The 25,947-nt window shown below is 36.7% G+C and overlaps 1 long non-coding RNA gene across 1 annotated transcript in view; it reads left to right on the top strand.

Moving 5' to 3' along the window:
- Positions 1-4,431: 4,431 nt before the first annotated feature.
- LOC149918105 (uncharacterized) overlaps positions 4,432-25,947 on the top strand; it is a 40,567-nt gene continuing 19,051 nt past the window's right edge. Inside the window, exon 1 of the long non-coding RNA XR_016465881.1 lies at positions 4,432-4,504. This is a non-coding gene — a long non-coding RNA (uncharacterized LOC149918105). The remainder of the gene's footprint in view (positions 4,505-25,947) is intronic.

The following is a 25,947-nucleotide window of genomic DNA, read 5'->3' as shown; positions in this document are numbered from 1 at the left end:
GGATTTGTGGAGAGAGGTTGCATGGTGACAGACCTGTTACCCAACCTGCTGAACAATTCAGAAACACTGTGTGCCAGTGTTTCTGCAGGCTTTGAGTAGCTTAATGAGAAATGGAATTGATGTATTTTTTTGTCTTGTTAGATCACATAAGTACATGTGCATACAGAAAATATTGTCATCTTATTGTTTTACTTGGTCACTATTTGACATGGTTTTATAGAAAGTGAGATAATTTACTTACTCCCAATTAAACAGTCAACTCACTTTCATAACCAGAATTTTTAATGTTCTGTATTCGTGATAAGTCATGAGCTTTAAATATGCACGGGCATAAAACTTTTGTAAGCTTTTTCATTTTGTGTTGCATATGCAACATTCAGCCATCTTTGTCTTCTACATGGTGTGCAAGGGTGGGAAAATCCAAATTCCACTAATGCAAAACACAGCCTGCACACTTGTTTATTCCCCTGGCAGCAAGATGAGAGGGAATGAACTGCACGTGACTAGTATTAGTCACACTATGTCCTACTGGAAGGTATGTTGCTCTGAAGAGGCCATTACATGGAATTACAGCTGCATGGAGCTGGGCCACCCATCCACAATCATTAAGCACTTTTTCTGCCCTTAATAGAATAGAACCAAACTAGTATGAAAAAGCATTGAAAGTATTTAGAATGATGGGGAAAAATCAAAGATGTGAAAGTGCCACTAAGTGATAATTCTGGACTTATCTTGCTAGTCTTAACCACTTCTTCCATTATCATTTCAATAGACCATCATTTCTCTTTCTACAGTCTCTTCGTTTGCTTTTTCTTTTTTCTTTTTTTTTTTTCTTTCTTTAAACTGCCTCTCTCTTTGGTCTGCTTCATCCCAACGTAAATTATATTGTTAAACTGCCCTCTCTGGCATTCTGCAGTGTGTTGTTTTCTGTCCAGAGGTGTTTTCCCTCTGCTAGTGGGATACATTGCACGGTGGGGTCCACGCAAGTGGCAGGGCTCCAAGACTCAGTCGTAATGAAAATAAAAAGGGTATGATACTTCATCATCATTTGCTTTTATCTTGTTGTCAGTTATTGGGTCGGTGTAATAGGTGAGAATGTAGACCAGTTGCCATGTTTTGATACTTTGAGTCTGGTTTGTAGCAATTATCTGTCAAAAGAGCTCCATTAATGCAGGTTAAGGTTATGTGGAAACTGTGTGGCTGACAATATATAATCAAACCCAAAGAAGCCAACTTAATGGTACCCAGATGCTCCACATGATCACTGGCTGATCTGACTATGGCTGCACAATCATTTCTTCCATCTTAACTTGCCTGTGACCAAATATATTTCTCAATGACCTTCCTTACTGTGCAGCTCTGTGAAAATTCCTCGAGCTACAAAAATTTGTTCCCATAGTGTCCTTGGAGGAATACTTAGTGATTCTATGTTGTACAAGTATGGCATAGTCATCCTACAGGAGAGGTTGTCATGCTGGGTTCTTTGCTGTACTGTGTTTAATTTTCCACTGCTGTGTTGCAAAACCAGATCATTATGGTAGCCACGTGAGATAAGAGAAGTTTATGGCTGCTGTGTGGTCCCAAAGCACTCTAAATTATGCAGAGTGAATTCATATAGCAGTGAATCTAGCCCAAAGGTTTAAAATGACTAAAAAAGGCGTTTTCTTATTCTGTTTATTTATTTATTTTACTTTGTATGTAAACATACACATATCGATATTTGTTCTCATGTGACAGGTTATGGCATAATTAGCACCTATTGAAATGTAAGCTCAGTATTTTTAGGCAGTTACATAAAAATCCTAAACAAAACAGTTCAGTAGTGAGTAAGTGGAACAAAAATTGATTTAAAGTTTGGAGTGCACTCATTTACGTTGTTGGGCTTAGCAGTTTGATATGTCTGCCACCACTCCATCTTGTCTTCTTTATGGTCTTTTGGGATGTATTTACATTTTAAAGTAATTTATCTGGAATAGTTATTTAGCTGGAGACCTAAATTTAGTTCACATTTACTTCTAGTGTATTAAAAATCTCTTAATCTCCATGACACTACTGTCTGAAGGGATTCCTCTTTAAATCTTTTTACATTTCATCTCAGTTAAACTGAACTTTGCTTAAGATGACTATGAGCATTAGTTTTCTGAATTACGATGAGCTTTAGTCAACCATGTCTTTCCATCATTTTGTACTGGCATCATCTAGTGACTTCACCGAGAAACTGTTATGTTGCGGTCTCCTTTTACTCACTCAGTGTTTTTATGAGTGCTTAAACTGGTGGTGTTTATACTGAAGATGTTTACTTATTCATTTGGGTAGAGGCTCCAAAATATTTTTTGTTGCTGTTCTGCACTGAAAACAAAATCTGACCCTGTTTGGTCAGATGCCATATAGAAAACCAGTGTATATTATTGAATCGTTCTTGTGCCTTTTGGGCATCTGAATCTGCTGCTAACTGAGCAAAGTTTAATAATAATTAAAAAAAAAACCAAAAAACTGCAAGATCAAACACAATAGATACACATAGTAAGAATAAAACAATGAACAAGAAAAGAAATGGAAGCAGGTATGTGTGATGACTGGGCCCAAAATCTCTGATAACAGACCCACAGTTGGCACTTTTTTTTGCCCATTCCAAGAGTGTCCTTGAATGGCTTTTTTTTCCCTGCTAGTATTCATCACTCCTCTTGAGGAAAAAAAAAGAATTGAAGTTCTTTTCAGCCTTTCTCTTCTTCTGCTTTCAACTAGGCTGAGTAAGCCACCCAGTTTTAATGTCCTAACTCTCTGTTCTCTTATTTGTTCTGATAGCTCTGTTCTGGTTTAAATAAATGTGTTATGAGCTTGGCTGGAGGTCTTCCAGGAGAAGCCTTTCTAGTGTCTTTTACCTGGACACTAATGTTTGTCCCTGTTAGATATTTCTTAAGTTGTGTCCAGAGTTGGGTGACACAAATGGCTGAGGTTCACCTTCTCTTTGGACTTTTCTGGCCTCTGTCACTTCCATCTGAAGAGTTCTCACAGTAGAAGTCTACACTAATCCCATTCCTGATTTTCTGCTCTTATACACGCACACATTTCTTTTTTTTTTTTCTATCATGTCAATCCTCAGGAATGTTGATTTTTTTTTGTTGTTGTTTTTGGTTTTTTTTCCCCCCTCTTTCCACCCCTCCTCTGCACTTATGCTGCTGGCAAATTCACTAGCAAATTCTTCCAAAATGCAACTAAATGAAAATCAATTGGCTCCAAGATTGAACTCTCAAGGAGTTGCACTAACAAACTCCTGGCAGGTCTCATCTTTTCAATACTTTCACACAGTAAGTAGTTATGTTCCCTATCTGATTTTCAGTCCTGGTGCTAATCTCCGTTTTTAACAATTGAAATAATAACTTCCCTTATGGCACCATATCAAGGGTTTCAGTGAGGTCCAGTAGATTAGATTTTCATTGTTTCTTTTGTCTAGAAAACGAATTACCTTATCTGATAAGATAAAGTGTGCTAGCTGTCTGAAAAATGTTTATGGGCTTGGCTGAGGAGCAAAAGGGACGATGCTACCATCTGTGGGATTAAGACTTCTTGTTGTTGGAGAGTTCTTACTGATTTTTTGATAAGATCTGTGCTAATAAGTATCTGAGAATATTTTGTATTTTTTGTTGTTGTTGCTATTGCCTAAATGTTACTGGTAGTTTGCTTTTATTATCTCATTAAATATTTATCCTTACTAACGTTGTTTGGCCATTTCCAGTTCATTTTCATGGAGTTTCATTTATTCCCTTTTAAGCTTGGTTATCCTCTGGCAATATGATAGTATCTACAATGTGAGTGGAAGAAAATTATGCTAAATGTGTAAAAGAAATTCCTTCAGTTTACTGTATAGCAGGAAATGGTCCCTATTATCATTACTTGGACTATAAATTAACTACTGAAAACCACTTGGCTCCATTCTCTTGATTTAATTTCTCTGATACTCTTTATAAAGAATAAGGCTGTGCGTAGCTTCTGCATCATCTGGTCTAGTCATTATACCCTATAATTTACTACTGAAATGTTTATTGAGGAGCAGAGTAGTTTCTTGTCCTGAGGCTGCACAGTTGCTACTCAGTCTTTTAACAGGGAATGTCAGTCCATTAAGTCTCAGTAAAAGGAGCAAACTTACATTGAAAATTTAAGAGAAAAATTCCATTACAAATTTGGGATTCTTTAGTATCTTGTTGCAGTTATCAGTTTGGTGTTAATCAAATACCATTGAACCACAGAATGGTTTGGGTTGGGAGTGACCTTAAAGGTCACTAAGGACATCTTCCGCTAGAAGGAAGATCATACTGCATTCTTGTAAAAACAATTGCTTGATCTTGTAGGTCTGAACAGAGTTGCATCAGTGTAATGCATATAAATAAATGCAAATAAAGACAGTTACTTAAATACAATATTTATCCTTTATTCTAGGGGCTTATAGAACCAAAGAACAGAAAAGAATCCCATCACGCTTCAAGGGAACAAAGTGAGAATTCTGGTGAGTAAGTGTGCACCGGGTAAATGATGTCTTGCAGCAATAAGTTAAAAATCACTCTTGCTTGTTAATGCTGTTGCGATAATACTGATGTTCAAAACTCAGTGACAGTTTTTCTGAAGAATGGTGCCAGTTTTTACACTGGTGAAAATTAGTCTGATAAATGAAATGACAGTGATCCTTTCTCATTTTTTCAACCATGATGAAGTGGTACAGCATTGGATCCCTTTTCAAAAGACTGTCAGATTTTCCAACAACTTTTCAAATTTTTTAATAACTTTCTCAATTTCATAGGAGAGCCCTAATGGTTTGTGCAGGGAGCTAAAACTGGATGCAATAGCGTTATTCTTGCAAAAAGAGTACTTAACACCCCGTGTGTATGAGATTCAACAATGGGAGTACTGAAAGCTCCTTGTGCAAGTGTTAAGTGTGAAAATGTACTAGGCTTTTGCAGAAGTATCCCCCTATGTCTACCTCTTGAGATTCAGAAGCTGACATCTGTTCTGGTTCCTTGACCTGGAGTTTGGTCAAGATGCAGTCAGTAAGGACTTTTATTTTCTAGTGGTAGGCTGCTGAATATAAAGGCACATGGTCATGTCCATGTGACAAAATGTTAAAATATCAAACCATGGAGAATCGTTAAATTTGAGAAGATGCAATACTTAGAGGTAGACCCGCGTATTAGAGGCTGGAAGGTATCTTTCTGTGGGTATTTGGGTACTTGTTTGTTACAGGGGGGGAAATTGTACTTCTCTGGACAGGTTCCTTGCCAGATGTTTCTTACTCCATCAGATGATTGCAGAACCATAGTACATCTGGCTATTAAAATATCTTTGTATGGTCATATGATTTATTTGGAAAGCATGGTTGAAACTAGTAAGTTTACAACAATGTGAATAGCTCTTAGCAGTATCTGGATAAAGAGGTAGTAAGCTTTGGAACTTAAATTAGGCAACAGTGCTGTGAGATGCTGTGCATACTTACCAGGCATGTTTGTTTATTTTTAAAATTATTGCATTCAGGCAGCCGTCTTTTACTTTATGCTATTTTGGTATTTTTTCCTGAGAGTCAAGGGACTTAAATAAACGTGGAGTCTCTCTGGATTATAGTTATGTACTGTTTTATATGTGCTGGAAAGCCATAAGCCTTCAGGCTGAGATAACTGCATAATAAACATATATTTTATGAATAATTTCTTTAACACATGTTGCTTGAGAAAAAGTCCAAGGGGGAGATACCATTCACCTCTCTCTGCCACAACAGACTTCTATCAGATATAAATTTAGAAGACCTCCAGTTGCTCTCCCAGTTTTGGAAAGAAATTATTTTACCTAAGGTTTCCTTAAGGTAGCAAGGAGATTTTCTGAATATGTTCTCTCTCAGCTGAAGTGTCTGACAAGCTGGCACTTAGAGAGGAAGGAGGAGGTGTTTCTGGGAGCATGGGAAGGATGCTTTGCATTTTTGCCTGTCAGCTATTGCCTCTGATGAAGCATTAGATATTACTGTGTATGGCATTTGCAAGGATGTAATGTACTTCCATGTTATGGTATGTTTATTGGACAGGTATTTGATTGATAGTAAATGCTCCCTAACAAAGCAGCCAAAAAGATAATACAGTGTTCCTGAGAAGCTGAAATTCCTACTACTTCACATGCCAGCTCTGGACTTGCATGCGCTTAACTCCCTCAGCTTTACTGAGTCCATTAGAAAATAAAATGCCCTGTCCTTGTCACCTCTTCTGAGCAATTTCTGGATAGTGTTCCCTTTCCAATATCTGGATACTATCAATAAAACATCCTGCAGTGACACACTACCTACGTATGTCTTATAACAGCTTTCTTGGCCTTGCACGTAACAGCATTGCTACAGCTGCAAGGGTGTTATTTTGCCTAGCTCCAGTGAAGGATTAAGTAAAAATATTTACTTTTTATGTTTTTGGTCCTCTTATCTAAAATTAATTGAAATAAGTAACTGATGTTTGTATTTTAGAGCTTAGTTTCTCTTATGGATTCAGGTAAACTTCAGTGCAGCTGTTCAAATAAAGATTTTCACTCAAGTACTTTATAAACAGAATGGCTCAAAACTTGTTCTTTTAAAGATGGTGGTTTAATTATTGAAGGCAAAAAAACCTCTTTCTGACCTTATAATCTTTTCATATTATATTTAGCCTTTGGCATTAATATTCACTTGCATTTCTTTCCTTTCCTCCTCCTTTACCTTAGCGTGTTCTTAAGAAATTCTAAGGCTTGAAGCTGATTTCCTGTCCCACAGATTAAATTCTAATTAGTAGCTTAAAAGATAATCTTTTCCTTAAAGAATAGTGAAGTTTTACTATCCTGAATTAAAATTTCCGTCAGCTCACATATTATGTCCCCCACTGCGGTCAATCTAGAACTATAAAAAGTAACTTAAACCAAAAAATGAGTTTTGCCATTTACTGCCAAAAAAGAAAACTAAGTAGCAAACTTGAGAGTATTTAATGTTTTGACTAACATATTTTTTTTCTGAAATAGTGCCCAACTCACAAATGGAAAATGTATTTTAGCTGTCTCATGTTCTCCCTCTCCTCTATGGATTGGGTTTCTTGGTCATACGACAACATTCACAATAAATCATGGGCTCTCTTTCTGGTGAGAACAGATGGATAGTGAGAGGCGCAGCAGCCCAGTCTATAGAGGAGAGCATGTGGTTGGTGACTTCCACAAGGCACAACAGCATACAAATGAATGAAAGCTAATACTTTAGTAATGTAGTTTCTCTTCTAGATTTTCATTTGTTATGCTGATAGTTCTAGTGACCTATCAGTAATTTCCCATGGAAAGTTGATAGGTTTTGCAGAAATATAGCCATTAACTGGGAAAACAAACTTCTGTCAGAGAGAGTTTTAAGGCTGAATGAATGTTGTTCCATTGGAAATTTTGGTCTTGTTGGGAGTAACTTACTGAAGTAGATCGATACTAGCTATGTTTTATGCTGGCTAGGGCTTCTGTATACAGGTAATCCCAAGTGGAAGCATAAGGGTAATGAGTATACAGAGAGCTCCATCTTAATCTATAGCTCATGCCGCTCTCTCCAACAAACAGATCATTACATCTGGAATATTATATGACTTTCTTAGTTGTAATGAATGGTAAACTTCCATGATATTCTTTTTCATGGTCTTTTTATTTTTTGATTTAGTTGGATATGGAGTTTTTTGTCTGTTACTTTGGGTTTGTAATCAAGATGCATGTTTTAACAAACATGGAGTTTGAGATATATACAAAATCTGGTGCCAGCTGGCTTGAGTGATCCAGAGTTGTACACATGGTGGTTACTTTTTGGCAAGATGATATCAGAGGCTCAAATCCAGGCTTTACGATACACAGGCTGAAATACACAGCCTGTTAATTTCAACTTGTTTCTTTATACTCTTCGTTCTCTTTAAATTCATTTTACTGTTCTCTGAATTTGTATAGCCCTGTATATTCTAGATTCTGGTGTTTTGTTTTTCTTGTTTGTTTTTATTTTTCTGTTGCCATTTTTCTGTTGCCTACTATCTTATAAAGTCATTTCAGCTATGCTGATGAAGGGCAACTTCACTGCCAGCGTTATTAACTGCTGGTATAATATATCCCTAGGCTTGTTAACTTTGCTGGGGAAACAACTTATGTAGATAGCTTCCAGACATGTAAAGATTTCATAGCTGTGTTTCAGAGACAGGAAAATACCAACAATCTTAAATGTTAAGATGTGTTTAAACTTCTTTAAAAATGCAATGGATTAAAAAATGCTAGGTCTTGTTATAAAAATGTTGAAAATATTTAGGAAAACGCAATTCTGTGAAGCTGGTTTAGTTTCTCTTGTATTATTTATGGGCACTCTGGATGGCTATTTACTCAAATACTTATGTTTCAGCTGGGCTGAAAAAGTGACATGTTGGCACAGACTGGCAGTAGCCACAGGTAGAATGGTTTTACAGAGCAACCCTGTGCTGATGACATTGCCTTGATGCCTGGATGAGGGTGACTGAGCCACCTTCTCCACTGGCACTCTATTAGATGAGACCCTGGTTTCAGCATTCAACAGCCATCTTTGCAAGTGTACCATTGTCTACTCCACTCTAAGTTTTAGTCTTTCAGGAATGGGGAAACATCTCACTGAGTGCAGGCATGGGCTCAATTTAAACAGATCGCTCATTTCACATTGTAATAACCTGCTCGTGCCCTTGACATTTCCAGTGAATAGAGAATTGGGACATTATCAGTGACTAGTGAGGATGAAAGGAAATACTTTACCTCAGCTGTGGAAGCACCAGCATCTGTTATATTTTAGCTGTTATCTTTGGCCCAGGACCTATAACTGATCTCACAGCTGAGACAGGAACCATATGCATAAAGAAACTCTTTTTAACCCTCTCCTCACCCGTCACTCATGAGCAGTCCCTGCATGTGCTAATGTGAGAGCCATTAACGCTCCCTCATCAGGAAATGCCACCTAATAGGCACAAGGTTAATGACAAATAGAATATTTCTGATGATGGTGCAGGAAAAGGCGCTTCCTTTCTGTGGTCACAAAGCAGCGATAAGCCCAAAAGGCCTTATCCAGTTACTCAAGTATCTTATATATACTGTCTGCAGCTATACCAGCTTCTCCCTAGCTCTGGGGTTTCACTCAGGGTTTCATCTTCTCTGAAGAGATTTATATGCAATGGAAATATCAGATTATTAGACTTATCTAAATGAAATATGGGTGAAAAGTGATTTGTTAGTTTTAAAGCTGTATTGGTAGTTTAGCAGATGGTTGATGCATTTAAAATTGATAAATGGGTGATGAAAGTGTTATTTTAAAATAAGAAAATCACACAGAGAAGCCATGAAATGTCATGTTGATGTTGCTAATAATTTCTGAATGCTGTGACTATTAAACAGGCTGTGGAATATAAAAATAGAAAACAAAACAAAACAAAAATTCTTCAGTTAGAGAGATAAAATGTTTTATGGGTTTGTGTGGTACTTCTATTCTGTTAATTGTTCCCCATACCAGTCTTAAGCATACAAACTAACCCTACTCCCTAAAATTGCCCAGCTAATGTCAGTCAGAAAAGATTTTTTAGCTTTAAGTTCTTACTTAAACACATAACTGGTGCTATCGAGCAGCTGTACTGCAAGAGTTCCCAAGAACTGATTTGGGAGAAATGAAGGGGGAGGGGAAAAAAAAAAAAAAGAAAAAAAATGAAAGCTCTTTACAAGACAGAACCTCATTACCTTCGATGGGGTTTTCTTTTTCTGTTGTAGTTTCAGACCAGCATTGCATGCTGTCTTGAGGTGACTCTGTAGAAGTCTATCTTAAATGGAAAAAAATAAAAACAAAAGCCTAACGCAAGCCAAAGTAAATATTAATTTTGAAACTATGAACTGATATCCACAATGAAGTAACTTCTTTGGCAGACACCTGCAGTTTGGGGTATATTGTTCATTCATATTTTGAATAAGGAAAGATTTTTGATAATTGGGATAAGAAACAGTTATATGAAACACACTATAAAGATGTTTCATGTGAAGTGAATTAAAAAGTAAACTTTTTATATTTCCATTGTAATTACTGATACACTCTTTGATGTCACTGTGTAATGTCCATTTGTACAAATGCCAGATTAGATGTCTCATTTTTGGATGCTTGTAGCACTTTCCTAGTGTTCACAGCTTAAGAAATGCTCACAGTGCTATTGGATAGTGTTGTCTCATTGGAAGGTAATACTGAATGTTCCCAATGTATTGTTTCTTCATGTGCCTCTATAAAATTTAATTTAAATTCTACATGTTGTACATTGTATGAAAATAGAGTTAGAGCCATTAACGCATGTATTACATTTATTTTTTTAAGCTGAAACTTAGGGCAAGATGTGCTTTCCAGGTGTTCCCCTACTAAAGCAATAGAACACGCTACTTGACACACTAAATTGCTTTTTGATGATCAGAATTTATCATTGGTTTCTTGTACTACAGAAACAAACTAGGCAGTTTCAAATGGTACAAAAAAAAATTTATTCCTGCCATTTCCTCATGTAATGTTAACTGTAGAAGGGAGATGTGCCTGCTTTTCAAGGAGGCTGTTCATAGCCAGTTTCCGCTCACAATAACCACATGAGAAAATTATTTTTAGCCATATATTTTAGTGTCAGCCATATATGAGATGTAATGCATAAAGAAACCTTCATTCTGCAGATATTGAGCTTTTGTGGGAAGCAGAAATTGAAAAACATAGCAAAGCAAAACAAACAGAACAAAAAAACACAACCAAAATTGCATGTAGCCTATACAGACAACTTCCCACTCATCTACTTGAATGACCTGTTTAGTGTCATGTTGCCTAACACTTCATATAAGAAGATGCTTTTAGTAGAGATTCTTCATTAAACTTAAGGTTTCTGTGTTGAAGTTCACCTTTTCCTCATTTCTTGCCTTCTGCGCTCCTTGCTCAAGAGAAAAATCTCAGGAAAAAAAATTCAATTATAAGTAAATTTCATTCAAGAATTTCAAGTTTATCCGTACAAGAATGAATTCATGTAAGATGTATTGTTGGCTTTTGCTAAAATGACTGATTCAGCTGCTGATAAAGCTGCTGAGAAGGGTGATCTTTCAAGAAACCATTGAACATGGGAAATGGAAGTTGAACTATCAATGTTTTTCTCTGGTGACATCCAGGAAGTCTGGCAGAGAAGGTGGAAACTGCTGTACCAGTGCCCAGACGAAGTAGGGGGCAGACAGACAGAGTTTCTGGATGATAAGAATATTCTCTCTGTTCCTACTAATGATTCTTTTTAAATGGAAGGAAATTTTAATGTGTGCTTTTTATATCAAGGGAAAGAGGTTGTAGCGCAGAAGTGTCAGTGTGAATGTTAAACAAGTTTTACCACCCTTGCAATTATTAATGACTTTTATAAATAGATGCAATATAATTTAAAAAGTTTTTCTCAGGTATTAGACAAGAAGTTGGGGGTTGAATGTAAAGGGAGCCCAATACCTCTTGAAATCTATGTGAGTTAGGTAATTTCAATTTTTTGCCAAAATTATGTCCCACCATGATTAGTCCTAAAATGATATCAAGTGAACAGACAAGAATTTCACTTCAGCTTACATTAAAACAAAATAAATAGATAACTATTATTCTCAGGCATGTTTGTTCCCTTTGTTCACAGTACCAATATACAGGTCAGCAAAGCTTTAGGATTAAAATAAGTATCCATGAAACTAATTAACAGGTTTACAAATCTTTCTGTATGATCAGACCTTTCTTAATTTTCTTGTCATATGCATGAAGGCTTGTGAAGTTGCCAGATATGTATTACCAGCACAATGAAAATAAATAATCAAAAATGCTGAGAAATCAAAGTCTTATTAAAAATAACTGCAGAAACAGATTTTAAAAAAATAATTATTTGCACAATTCCTGTACCCCACAACACCTGAACATTAAGTAATGGTTAATATATGTCCGACTGTAGGCCCAAACCCAAAGTCAATTGCTGAAGTCTTTGCCCTAGAGGAAAACCATGAATCAGACAGGATATTAGAAGTGGTGGTCGGCTAAAGCTGCTCGAGGATCAGGACAAATGCTCCTAGGTGGCAAGGACATCTTGGCAAAATACAAATGCTGTGGTCAAAAGTACACAGGGAATATACGGTTCATTGCCTGGCTCCACCACCCGACAAATAGTTGTCATTGTTTGTAAGTTTATTTGTGTACAGAGAAACAAGCAGGCTCTGGAGCAAGGTCTAGGGGTGTTGGTTTTTTGCTTTTTTTTTTTTTAATTATTATTTTTTATTTTTAGAGTACTAACTTCAAATGATCTCTAGCTGCAGTTCAGCCTATTGACTTTGAAAGAGTTCTCCAGGGGTAAGCTCATCAAAAGGCTGACATATTTTTAAACAGTCTTAATGGGAACTTTTTGTTCTTCTTGATTCTCACTTTGAAGCTAGTGACCGTCAATGTTTGAAATGTTAATTTGTTGTTGAGGAAAAGAATGAAAGAGAAAACTTTACTTGGAACTCATTAGGCCACATCTAGAGTACTCTGTCCTGCTTTGGGGCTGCCACATCTAGAGTACTTTGTCCTGCTTTGGGGATCAGGACAAGAAAGATATTAACAGATTTGAGCAAGCTCAGCAGAGGGCCATCAGGATGGTCAGGACATTGGGGCAAGGTCCCACAAAGGCCTAGAAAGGAGCTACTGAGAATGCCACCAGGCTCCTTCTCTTCATGGCAGGAGGAGGAAAGACATAAATTTAAATGGGGCACATTCCCATTGGACGCAGAAAAATATTTTTAAATGAAGGCAGTCAGGTCTTGGAACTTGACCAGAGAGGCTGTGCAGACTCTGTCCTTGGAGGAGAAATGCTGGGAAAAAGCCTTTGGTGACGTGGTGTGGGAAAACTACTTCCCAAATTCATAGAATTGCCCAAGTTGGAAGGGACTCACAGGGATCATCAAATTAAACTCCTGGCTTTGCAAAGGACTACCTGAAATCCAAACTCGATATCTAAGAGCAGTGTCCAAGCATTCCTTGAACTCTGGCATCTTGGGGCTGTGACAGTGGGGCTGAGTCTAGGGAGCCTGTTCCATGCCTACCACCCTCTGGTGAAGAGCCTTTTCCTAACTCCCAGCCTGACCCTTCCCTAACATGGTTCTATCCATTCTCCACTTCTTGACTGCTTTTCTTGCCACTGAAAGTAAAGGGTGTAACCTCTGCTCATTAAGAATTGATGCCTGAAACAAGCTGGCTGGTACTGCATGGAAGAAGGCAGAATGAAGTCTCCTTTCCCTTTGGAGCTACTCAAAGAAGCCAATGCAAGTTAGCCTACAAAAGGCCAATAGCAGATTATGTTGTTATTTCATGATTTTGGGCTTCTTCTGCAAGAATAGCTTGTAAAACTATAGGTGAACTTTTTTCTTTTTTTCTTGCGTTAGTATACTTCTGCCATTATTTAGACAAGGTTTCTATCTATACTTTCTGTGTAACACAGGAATCTACCTCAGATATGAGTAGTTGAAGGATTTACAGTCTCATAATTTGTTTAGATTATTTAATTCTTTAATTTTTTAGATTTTTTTTTTTTTTTTAGATTTTTTAAATTATTTAATTCTAAATTACTGTTACATCTTTAAGTTTGTTTATCCACTTTGGGAAATGTTGTCTGGATCTGAGACCAGCATATCCATTTCTACACACACACACTCACAAAATATATATAGGGATAAAAACCCTAAGCAACTTATGGAATGTCTTCTACTTAGCTGTCAAATGTCCTTAAGTGCTTTTAAGCATTTGCTTGATAAACATAGCTTTTCAAAACTCTTCTTGCTTGACTTTCTGGTTAGGCTTAAACAAAGAGACCAGGAAAGAGCTGGTAGTGATTCATCTTCTATAGATGCAATGGCTGCATCATCACAGTTTTTTCTCTGCTGGCAAGCTCAGCCCTATTGTCATCTACCAAGGTTAAAAGAAGCACATCCCAGCAGGTATACCCATCATTCTTAAATACAGAACCACACAGAAAGTCATGTTCACCTCAGAGAATATCTTTTTTTTTTGTTTGGTTGTTTTTTCTTTTTAACAAGTTTGATGTTTCGGGGAGAGCTAACATTAGCTGATCTAATAAAGATGAAAAAGAAAAAAAGAGAACAGGTCAGAGTGCACAGTTCACAAAGGCCATGGTAAATGAAAGAGGTCAAGGTTAAAGAAGAGAATTAAAAAGTGACTGAGTTGAGAATGGATTTTTTTTAATCCTAGTTTATAACACAGCAATGCTAGTCTTGGCATTTGCTTGAGGCAAGAACGTGCTGCAATTTGCCTCTTCTTTTCCTGAAGCAGAAAAAAATGCATCGCTTGTTTGGCTTAGCTCTTGTGAATAGAATTGCTAGCAAGATTTCAGAGTCTGAGTGATTCTGAAATTGTTAAAATTACCTTGTACTCAAATTTCAGTTTTGTTAGCCATTAAAATAAAATAATCTGAGACTTGGCCTGGAAATGACTTAAAAATCAATGATTAACATAGAATATATTGGCTTTATTTTTTGAGGAATAAAACTGACTTTAAATCTGCAGTTTTGTAGAGACAGAGTGAACTTAGCTCCCTTTCCTGCTGCTTCTACTTGCTTACATACCAGAACTCTAAAAAACACATACGTCATAGACTGCTGTGATTTCCATGTTAACAGAATAGTGACCACTGTATGAGCAGCATGGCAATTCAGTGAGAGACATTCATTTCAGTCTCTGACTCCTCAAAGCAAACCCTTCTCAGCCAAATGACCAGTATGTCTTCCTGTCTCATTTTCTGTTTTGCTACCTGACTATCTTGATTTTAGGAGAAAAGATCCCTTGAAGCCTGGCGGCTACAATACAGGCTTTGATCTCAAAATGCCTCTTCTTGCTAATTTCAAGCAGATTGTTTCTTCTGAGCCTGGATCGACCCAACATAGGCAGCACATAGAGCTGAAATTTACTGTTCCACGCCTCAAGTTAACATCCTAACCACCAGCCTACATATGTATTAAAAACCCATGCTGGAGTGGAAAACCTCAAATGAGCAATATCCAATTTGGCTGTGACTAAATGAAATTTAATTAGAAATGTTCCAGCTAGCACTATTCTCTGACCGATAATGCTGAGTTACCAACTCATGAAATGATTAAACTCAGACTGTGTCCCTAAACTGGCAGTGGAAAAGTGATTAAAATCTGTGAATTTCTCTTTGAATTCCCCAGCCAACTTCTATTCCCTAAAATCTGCTGTGTGATTTGTGCAGGGGAGGTTTAATGATCTCTGTATTAGAAGGTAGCAGGGATGCTTGTTTATTGCCTGGGTCATTTTTGCTGTCCTCCTTGAGTAGAGAAAGAACTCAATCGTGCACCTTCAACTCTGCATTTATTCTATAAATATCTTGTGGGCTGCCTCAGTTTACTTTTTTTTTTCTGCATAGGAGGAGGTAATCCACTGAATTCAACGTAACAGCCCTCAAGTCTTGCGACATCTGCTTCAGCCAGGCTGGTGGTTTCTGTGGGTGGGCTGGCTGGAGCCTGAGCTAGTGCAACTTCTGCTAGGAGCAGAAGTCTTTGGGGCTACCCCAACTGAGAGCCATAGCAGTGTTCCCATCTCATCTTTTCCCTCCTCTTGCTTGCATTACCGTTTAGGCCCTGAAGAAAACCCCTTGTTCTCAGGACAGGATCATGGTGCGGCACTCTCGTGGGGAACGTTACCATCTGGTGTCAGCAATTCTTGTCATCCCAACTCTTGGAGCAATTCGTTTTTCCGGAGACATGGGTGGCGGGATTTTCTGTGGCTGATTTCTTTTGTCTCCTTAAACACTCATTCTTCATTGTGAGCCTCATGGGCAGCGGGTTCTCCAGCCAAGGCGTGTAAACATGGAGGGAGGCTTTTCCACTAGTAAGCTTTTTACAATAGATGTCTATTTTTCAAAATAAGGAAGGCAGTTTTATAAGGCCTGTGAGTACACATTTCCCAGTCTGCTGCTTCTTAAATTACCAGGAATGCAAAAATAACCAATAGTTTGACCTCTTAAATCACAAATTGGATAGGCTTACCATTAAAGGATGTTGTAAATGTGTTTCCCATTATTTAGTTCATTTGGTGTGTTCAGCCATGAGCTTTTGGATGTTTTGTTTTGTGTTGTTTTTTAGATTCTTTACAGAATTTGATAACTTTCCGGGAGTTTGATTAGGACCTACAATAAAAGAAACTGAAGTCTATTTATAATGAAGGTTGGGTGGAGTTGTAATCATAATATTCTTCCTATAAAAACTAATGAGTTCCTATTATATAGTACGAATGTAATGAATGTAGTGACCTTCACAAATAAGATCTATCCATCTTTTATATTTGGTGACTGCAGACAAAGTTTATACTAGAGAACTGTCCCATATCGAGACATGCTGTACACAGTTTACCAGAGATCACCTTCCTGCCTAGGAAGTAACTAATTTTCCTTGAAATTTCTGCAGAGGGATCTGTAAAAATTCTGAGTGTTGATCTAAACTTGTTGCCATTTAAATCAATAAAAACTTTGTATGTGTTTTGTGGAAGTCCTGCCTCAGCAATGCAACAGCATGCATCTAGTTTATTGCATCCTGTAAAGTTCCTATTTTTCATCCTGGTATCTCTTTTAGTTTTTTTGTCCTTGATTGTCTTTTTAATTTATGATCAGCTTTTTAAGCAGAGTTCTGTTTATTACAGGCATTTCAATACAGAAATAATGGAAGTGAAGGTAATGCTCTGATTTTACGAAGTGTTCATAAAAAGCTTTTTATAAGAGTATATACAAAATGTTTGTGGCTGACAATGAGTTTTGGAAAAAAAATCATTGCTTTCTTACCTTTCTTACTTTAAACCTTTTTACAATTTTTATCAGAATTATTCCATCTGCAGTCCCAGTAAATTGCAAATGGAATGGGAAGGAGTCCTAATGGAACACGAAGTTACGAATGTGTTATTAGAATTCCTGCCCTTAATTTTGGATTAATCAAGCTTTGTATTAGGAGAGAAGCTGTTTTATCTGCACTTGGGGAATGAGTCAGGAGACATTAAGTGGCTATATAGCATTCAGACTGTGGTAGGTTTGATCCCATGCACACTGCCTACCTATATTGTGATTGTGTTTTGTACTGTAATCAGCAGGACTTCTGTGAAAGCTTGAGCAGCTCCTTAGTGGTTAGTTGCTTTTCATCAGTTAAACATGTACTAAAGCGTTTGCAGAGTGGGGGCTCATCTTTCTTGTGTCTGTGGGTTGGTTCAGTGTGCAGCTTGGAAGGCTCCCCATTGAGAAGGACAGCCATCCTCACTGTTGTCATGCCTCTTTTTGGAGATGAAGGCAGTAGCTCTCCCATAGCTGTGACTATGCTGTAAAAAATATTTAATGCATACAGAGTGATTGCTACCCAGTTGGCTAGAAGAACATTCTTGCAGAAGGTCAGAGTGTTAGCTGACCAGACTATGCTTTGAAAGTCCAGTGCTGGAGTGAATGCAAAATCAAATCCTGATTTCAAAGGATGAGAATGGTTAGATGGGGTTTTTTTGTGTGCTGGTTTTTTTTTTTCCCTAAATTTGTAGGACATTTGAAGTGACCTGCTGCCAAGCAGAGGAAATGAAAGCAGGATGAGACAGACAACTGGAAGTGCAGGTGGTTTTACTGCTTTAGTGATGAAACTGTCTTCTGCCTTTGATTCCTTTAAGGGAAGTATGCAGTACAGCAAACTCCTACTTTATTTCAGTATGCAAAGGTAAAATGTGTTTCATTAAAATGAGATTCCAAATGTGTTTCATTAAAATAAGATTTGAAAAATACTTAGATGATGACTAGATTCTCAAAGATAGTTTAAAGAAATGTGCACAGCATTCTGTGAACAGATAAAATGTCATCTGTAATTCTTTGGATATACTGCCTGTAATATACACTGTCATCTTCTGTTTAAAGTCTTATCAGTAAAGCATATAGAATAATATTGTTATCAGTAACAGAACATCGTTCTAAAGTGACTTTGTCAAATGAAAGGCAGGAATAGATAGTATTTAACTAAGCAGATGCTTTTAATGGAGATATGCAAGAAAAACTCACAAAATGAATGTTCCTAAAATTTTGTTGGACCGTGTTTCTAACTTCTTCTGAGATAATGTATCGAGAGAAGTTTTACAGCAGAGAAACCTGAAGATGCAGAATTCCACTTTAAGTGGTTACATAGGTTGGAAGGTTGCTGATATTTCTTGGAGTAGATAGGCTATGTCCATATAATCAGCCTGTGACGAGTAGAGTCCAAGAGAAGGCTAGAGAGGTCAAATCTCTGAAGTGGATGAAATTAAAAACTGTTTATTGACGTGCACAAAAGAGAGACGAGTCCTCTGCTGTCACAAGTTTTTGACTTTTTTTTTCTATGTACTTTTAGTCAAGTGATTTGAATTTTCTTTATATTTGTAATTGGCCTGTTGGCCCTAGGGTACTCAGCATGTATCTGTCACTTCAAATACAGCAAAATGCAGTGCAAAAAGATGGCCTGTGACCCTAAGAATTTACCATCTCTGCACTGGATGAGAAAAAACATGCATATGGTGGAGAAAAGTAATAAAAGACTATTTGTCTGTAGGACAGCAAGTGCTCTCAGCATGTATTCAACTTAACCCTTGTGAAATTATTTTGGGAGAGCCATCTGTAAAAGCCTTGTGATACACATGTACTGAAATCCTGTGCAAATACCAAGACTTCAGTGCAGCCCAGCTATTTGGACAATAAATCTTACTGGAACACCTTTTTTGTCCTGTAACAAGTCAGACAATGAGTAGAACTAGGATTTGCTGGCAGCTGCTGAGGACAAGGTCTGTTGTACTACCAACATGTGGTTAATTCATGTCAGGTCTGTGCACATCGGCTGTTACTTCAAATTCATCACGTGAGCCTGAAAGTTTATTTATTTTCAAGTGTACTCATTGTTTCGGAATTATTTGCTCTGGACAGGGTCATTGCCCATGAGAGCTTAAGATCTACTCTCTATACCCATTTATACCATGTTCCAGGGAAGGTTTGTTGAAAGAAAATGGTAAAGAGTTCAACATCAAATATGTACACAGAAGCGATGCATATTTGTTAGAAAAAAAAAAAAAAAGAGAGAGATTCAATCAGGTATTGACTAAATACAGATAAGATTTTTCTTTTTTTCTAACAAAAAAAAAAAAAGAGAGAAGAAAAAGCAGTGGAGCAATTGCTGCAAAAAGCAGTAAGGAAATGGGAGAATGAATAAGGTGTAATTTACAGTGGAAATCTCTAAATAAAAGCATAAGGAAGTAGATTATCACGACATCCAAAGGAAAAACAAATGGAAGTGAGCTTTTAGGGTTGCAATGGACAAATGCCCTTGAATGCACAGCTCTGATTCCATGGAAAGAGTAAAACAGACAGGTTGAGGTTTGTCTGGTGCAGCAGTGAGTTCCTGTTCCAGCCTGAGCGGGTCAGTTCCCATAACGTCCCCGATGACCTGTGAAGCTTCTCTGTCAGTGGAAACAACAAGAAGGAGGTGAGTGACCTATAGCATCACCTGCCTTTGCTTTCAGTGACAGATGCTAATGCACAGCATCCTGCTATATACAGGGAGGCGTAACTCACACTTTTGCCTCCCAAACTGCTTCCAGCCAAATGCCTGTCATTATCAATACAGCTGTCATGCTGATCCTTGTGGGTAAGAGCTAATGGTGGGTGTTCGTTTACTTTATGGAACTTGTGGGGCTTTTATTGCTATGTTGTTTTTTTGTGTTTTTTTTTTTTTAAAGAAACTACTCAACAATTCCCTTTATAGCCAAGCAGCATATTAGTGCACAGAGTAATAGTGCAATCAAATCCTTCTACGAGGCAGAGGAAAGCAATGCTTCTTTCTTCTAGGAATTTAGCAGCATCCAGTAATCACAGTGATATATGCTAGGTTCATGCATCCTCCTAGGGAGAGAAGGCAAGGGAATAATAACAGATGCTAGGCTGGGTATTGGTCTCTTGTGATAATAAAAACAACACTGAAGGTTTCAAGCGGGGAAGGCCTAAATGCAGAAAGTGTTGGAAGATCTGGTTGAAGATTAGTATTAAACCTCACCTGGGGGAAAGGGAGGTGAACTCTTCCATAAATCATCCAGATACTTAATTTGATATCAAACATGAACCTTAACATGTGTCATATAATCTGCTTTAATACACAGGGGTCTTATTAAAATGGTGTGAGCCAAGGACCGTGCTGATTTAGACAAGTTTGAGCAAGTCCTTTACAAGGCAGAAAATGTACCTTCAATTTGAGTGCTTTCATTTAGAAGCAGAACCTAGGATATTCATATGAATTTTAGGAGTTTCCTCATAAAGGGGATGATCCAGTGCTTGTCAGTGTCATTGCAAAGACTCCTATTGCTCAGTGGAGGCAGATTCACCACTTGGAACATTCAGGTGATGACGTGGAGAGAGAAGCAATACTGGAGTATTCATAGTCCAAAACCAGGGCACTTCACATTGGTATATAAACCTGGATGCTGTGACACATCTCTTTCCTCTTTAATTTATTTAATTTTTTTAAAAAATATATATTTCTGTTTTTCATTTCATGATGATATGAAATGAAATGAATGATATGATATAAGATGATATCTCTTAAAGGGCTGTCCATTTCAGACCCAACTGTGAAGTCTTTGGCTCTGAGAGCAACCTGCTCCAATGGAGTAGGCGGAAATAGTCCAAGTTTGGAATAAGTACACTGATTGTATTGTATCTTTGTGATTGGTACCAAAAATCCCGGTTGAGTAGACCTGTACCATTGAGTAAGACTTTGTTAGTCTGGATTATGAGCCATATTTCTCTTGAAAGACAAATCAGCAACAAAATATGATTTCAGCCATCAGCTAACATATTGATCCTAAAAAACAAAACAAAAACCCCAGCAAGTAGAGTTATATATGGATGTTATATATATATATGTATTATAATATGTAATAATATGTGTATTTTAATGATATTTAATACATATATAATTCATTATATATTAATAAAATACATATTATAAAATGTATGTGGAAAGCTAAAACAGATATGCAAACAGACATGAGAAGTTTTTGAGACTGTGTGGAAAGAGGAGGATTCTGTAAAATATTCTGAAGCACAAAATGCATGGTAAGTATTTCTAAAGATGTATCCATTTGTAAAACAGTATCTGTAATAGGTTAAAAATGAAGTGAAATCAAGAAAAGAAGGACCAGCAGGAATCCCTGCAGAAAGAGAATTGTTGCAGTTCAATCTAGGAATTTTCAAGCTGCCCTGCTTAAGTCAAAGGACACAAATAAACTTCTTTTCTATGCTGGCGTTTTACAGAATTCCTACAGGAATGCTCATTTAAAAAAAAAAAAAAAAAAAGATGGTGATTTTGGCACAGTAGAACCATGTTAATCTGCCCTGTGAGAAAAGATTGCTGAAGGAAGCTGGAAATGACAAAGATCTTAATTTGAAGGCAGGAAAATCCTGAACTTCTGTGACCGAGGCACAGGGAACTCAGCACTTTTTAAAACCATTTTGGTGTTAAAGATACGGATGATTTATTGCCATTGTTAGACGTAAGGAAACTTTAATCTTCTGGGATACCAGATCGGTATTTCTGATTTAATCAAAATAAACACATAGAAATAAGGTTATGTCTCTGCAATATGTTTGATTGACGCTATCTTCGTAGTTTTTGAAATGCAGTTTTTACTTTACTTCTTACATCTTGAAAGTGTTTCAGTCCTTTTGTACAGCCTTTTTTTTTTTTTTTTTTTTTTTTTTTTTTTTTGTGGCATCTACAAAGCTCTGTTTCCCAAGTGCTGATCATCGTGAATAATTTATCTTATGACAGGACATGATCCAAGGCTTAACTGAAGCAAGGGGTGCATTTGTGTGGAGTTCGGCTCCAACTGAGGCAGTCTCAAGGTATTGCAAAACTGATCCTCCAGCAAGCACTTCAATAGAAGCCTGGAGCTGAGAGAAAAATAAGTGATTTGCTATCTTTCCTCAGGCAGGACCATTTTATTTGCTCAACAAAAAGTGATTTGAACGAGACTATTAATGTCAGGTTTATAACAATGTCTCATAAATCTTATCAAACCTTAGATACAAACAGGAGCTGTTGGTCATTTCTATTCTTCAAGCACAAAAGGATATACTGCTTTAATTGTATCAATTCTTAAATAGGTAGTTTCATAAATATAATTCACCAGACTCATAAGGCTCAGTGTGGTTCAAGAAGGCCTGGATGCATCGTTTGCATACACGTAAGTTTTCATAGTTCCTTTTTCATAGAATCACCAAGGTGGGAAAAGACCTGTAAGATCATGCAGTCCAACCATTCATCTGTAACCACTATTTCCCACTAAATCATATCTCTCAGTGCAACATTTACACATTTCTTGAACACCTCCGGGGTCAGTGACTCTGGCACCTCTCTGGTGGTGGTTTTCATTTAACCATTTTCTTTGAAATAAAAACAAAAGTGAGTGCATTGTATTTAGCTGGAAGGTCTGTGTCTGGAATAGCTGATTAACCGGTCAGTATTTTCCACAAAAGGACCTAAAGATGAAAAAGTCAGAACATGAGTGTAATGTATTAGGACATACAGATAAGAGGAGTTCACAGTTGTTCTAATGGGGAGAATATGCATCTAGTTGGTTGTGAAGCAACTTGTGAAGCAAAGCTGATGATTAAAAGCAAATGCAGCAGGTGACTTTTTTCCTTAGCTCAGTGGTTTCTTTGTTGACTGTTCTGTGCCTGTTTGTTCTCTTCCTCTGTGCTCATGTTTTTTTTTCTCCACATTCTTCATTCTCTGTCCTAAAAACGTGAATCTCATGCTCTCTAATTCTCTCTCAAATATTCTCTTCAGCATTACCGTATGTAACTCCCTCGCTAAATTAGTTTATTTAAGTGGCTTTGCAGACCTTGTTTTTGGAGGGGAGGAATTGTATGCCTGCTTTATCGATGTAGAGATGTACACTTTCTGAGAATGCCTAATTCTTTACTTTATCTGAAAGCAGAGCAATCATTACACAGCAGTGTCAATGGAAGAACTGTGATGGAAGTACAGAAGAAAAAAAAGTTAAAAGTGAAAAACAGATTAATAAGTGATAAGAGTATTTAAAACTTGCATAGAAATTGCTCTTTTTTAATGGAAGATATGTAATATACATTTCCAGTACCTCAAACTCAGCTTCTGAGAGCTGTTTTTAGATTGTGTTTAGGCTGTTTGAGTCTCTATTATGCAAAGGTCATGAACTGATAAAATCTTGTGTAGTGAAAACTATATGTGAATATGAAATGGTAAATGATACCTAACAGTTGTAATTAGGGCTTATTTTTTCCACTTTCTTCCAGTCTGCGGAGAAACGGAAATAAAAGCTATGCTGAAGGTATTTTGTTTTATAGTATCTGTTAGAAAACTTCTAGCAAATTGCTTTTCATTCTTTCTTTTCATTCTGTAGATTAATTACATTGAAATAGAAAAAGAATATACCTAACTGGTCAGTAGACAGAAAGTTTCTATATCATAAAAGCAAAGCCTGATCTGATTTGAGCTGGTTGGCTGATTCCTGTTACGGAATGTCTTCTGTACACAGTGATTTGATTTGCATACAAAGGCAATGTTTTCCTGCTTGTGAAAATGGTCAGTTAAATTCCAAATATAGACCTCATTTCTAGTATTTGGAAAGGAGCAATTCTGTGCTTAATGTGATATCCATACTTGGTTGCAATAAAACATTGTACTCAAGTTTAGTATCATTTTCAGCTGTCAGAGATATTGCTCTAAAATCCTTTATTTCAATATTTCAGCGAAAATAGCATCTATGGGAAGTGGTTTTAACTGGTTTACCTATGTGCTTTCTCTAAGTTTATTACATCATGAATGTTACTTACAGGCTAAAATTCTTGGTGTTATGAGAAACTTCATTAATGGAGAACAAACAGGCCATTCTTTGAAGATGTTCATTGTCCTCGATGTAGCCATTTTCTATTTTTAAATCTACACAGTTACCATTTTGTATTTATTTCAGAACAGCATCAATTCATGTGTAAGACCTTCAGAACTGCAGTTTTTAGGCAAACTCTAATCTCAGGCTATAGAGAGTATTGAATATAACCTCAAAACTTTTTGGTTTTGTACCGATTTAAACTGCTTTCTTTTTAAGCCATCGTGGATAGGCTTGTATTCTTAAATCAATGTCTTCGTTACTATGCATTTACCATGGGTAGATTGGATCTGCTTATGTGCTGCTGTTTTTATATACAAGAACTGCTACTATTGCTCACAAGCACTCATGAAGTGAATAGTGCACAATTTGGAGAGTCATGCTGTAGAAGCCATTTAGAACATGTAAATCTTTTTGGGAAAAAATTCCAGTACAAAATCTGCTACAAGTATGAAGAGAATGAACTCTGAATGTTGTAGGAAGATAAAACAAAGCATTTGCTGCTTGTGGATTATTTCCTAATTTTTATTCACAATATTGAAGTATTTATGAAATATTTTGTCTAAAATCTAGGTATCTGAGAACTGTTATAACAGGCCAATAATCTCACTGAATTTTCTCCACCAATATGTCTTACTAATGCTTACGTAAGGCACCTTAATGGTTGGCTTACTGTAAAATTTTGCTTTTGACATTTTAACTAATGCTTGCTAAGTACAAATCTAAGTAATTTGGATAATTTATTGTTTTTAGTTACACATAATCAACATTTCTCATAATTACACTCTTGATCGATTCTTTTCTTAAATAGAGAGATTTGGATTTGTTACTTATACTGTGCATACTTTTACTAGACTGTCTAATACATTGGATATGATTTTATTTTTTTAAATGAGAAAATATGGCATACTTATATCATAGTTCAGCAATCACTTCTTTTATTAAGTTCAAAATTGTTCAGCATGCAGCCTAGATTAATGCACATTTATGTTGTGCAAATGAGTCACTAAATTCTTTATCATGTAAATCCCTTGTGTGATATTTAAGACAGTGGTTCACACTTTTCTAGTATCTCAACAACTTTATTTCAGTTTCTAATCCTGAACTGATTCCACATTGACGATTCACCATTGGTGGATTTGCTACTTTGCTTAAAATTCTCATGTTGGGGAACATCATCAATTTTCATGAGCTTATATTTTGACCTGTGGTTTATGTCCCAGTATTGCTATATTGCTTTAGGTGTGAACACGAGGACTAGAAGGGCCTCAGCTAGGGAAAAAACATTCATATGCTTATTTACACAGCCTGCCTATCTTTCTGCTTCTGTTTTTTAACTTGCAGAAATGGGATTTATGGCACTGTATTAGAAAATGGAGAAGGAAAACACAACAGTTAATCTATTTGGCTTTTTAATGTATATTCATAGAAGCTCTGCAGACATGACTTTGTTAGGAAGCCTTCCTTTATGCACATTATGTTTAAGCACAAATGAGGCTTAGCATAATCATCTATTGGCGTATATAGACAGCTCACATCACAACACAGAGCTCCAAAAACACCTCTGTTCTCTAACCTTGTAAAGTGCAGTAACAAGTATGTTTCCAGTTCTTGCTTCTGCATTGGAGGCATTCGCAAATTTGGAACAAAAATCTTCTTTAGGACTTGATCCAAAACAGATAACATACTGTAATGTTTCTTTAAAAAAAAACAAAGTCTTTTATAACACAGTTGCCAAGTTTGAGAAAGAGCCCAGTTAAACCTATTTAAGTCCTCTCTCATATATCATTAGAGATTTTCCATTCAGAATCTCCCCATTAATGTTATTTATGGACCATTCAAAGTAATATTATTTTATGTTTAGGAGAAATAAAACTTTGGGGATTAAATATTTTACTTGTCAGTGTTCATTCCAGTAAATGTATTTTTCCCCAGCTAAATCCCAG

The sequence above is a fragment of the Phasianus colchicus genome, chromosome 4, assembly GCF_987193195.1.
Source record: "Phasianus colchicus chromosome 4, bPhaCol1.hap1.1, whole genome shotgun sequence".
Classification (NCBI taxonomy): Eukaryota; Metazoa; Chordata; class Aves; order Galliformes; family Phasianidae; genus Phasianus; species Phasianus colchicus.
This window is presented reverse-complemented; position numbering and strand designations above follow the sequence as displayed.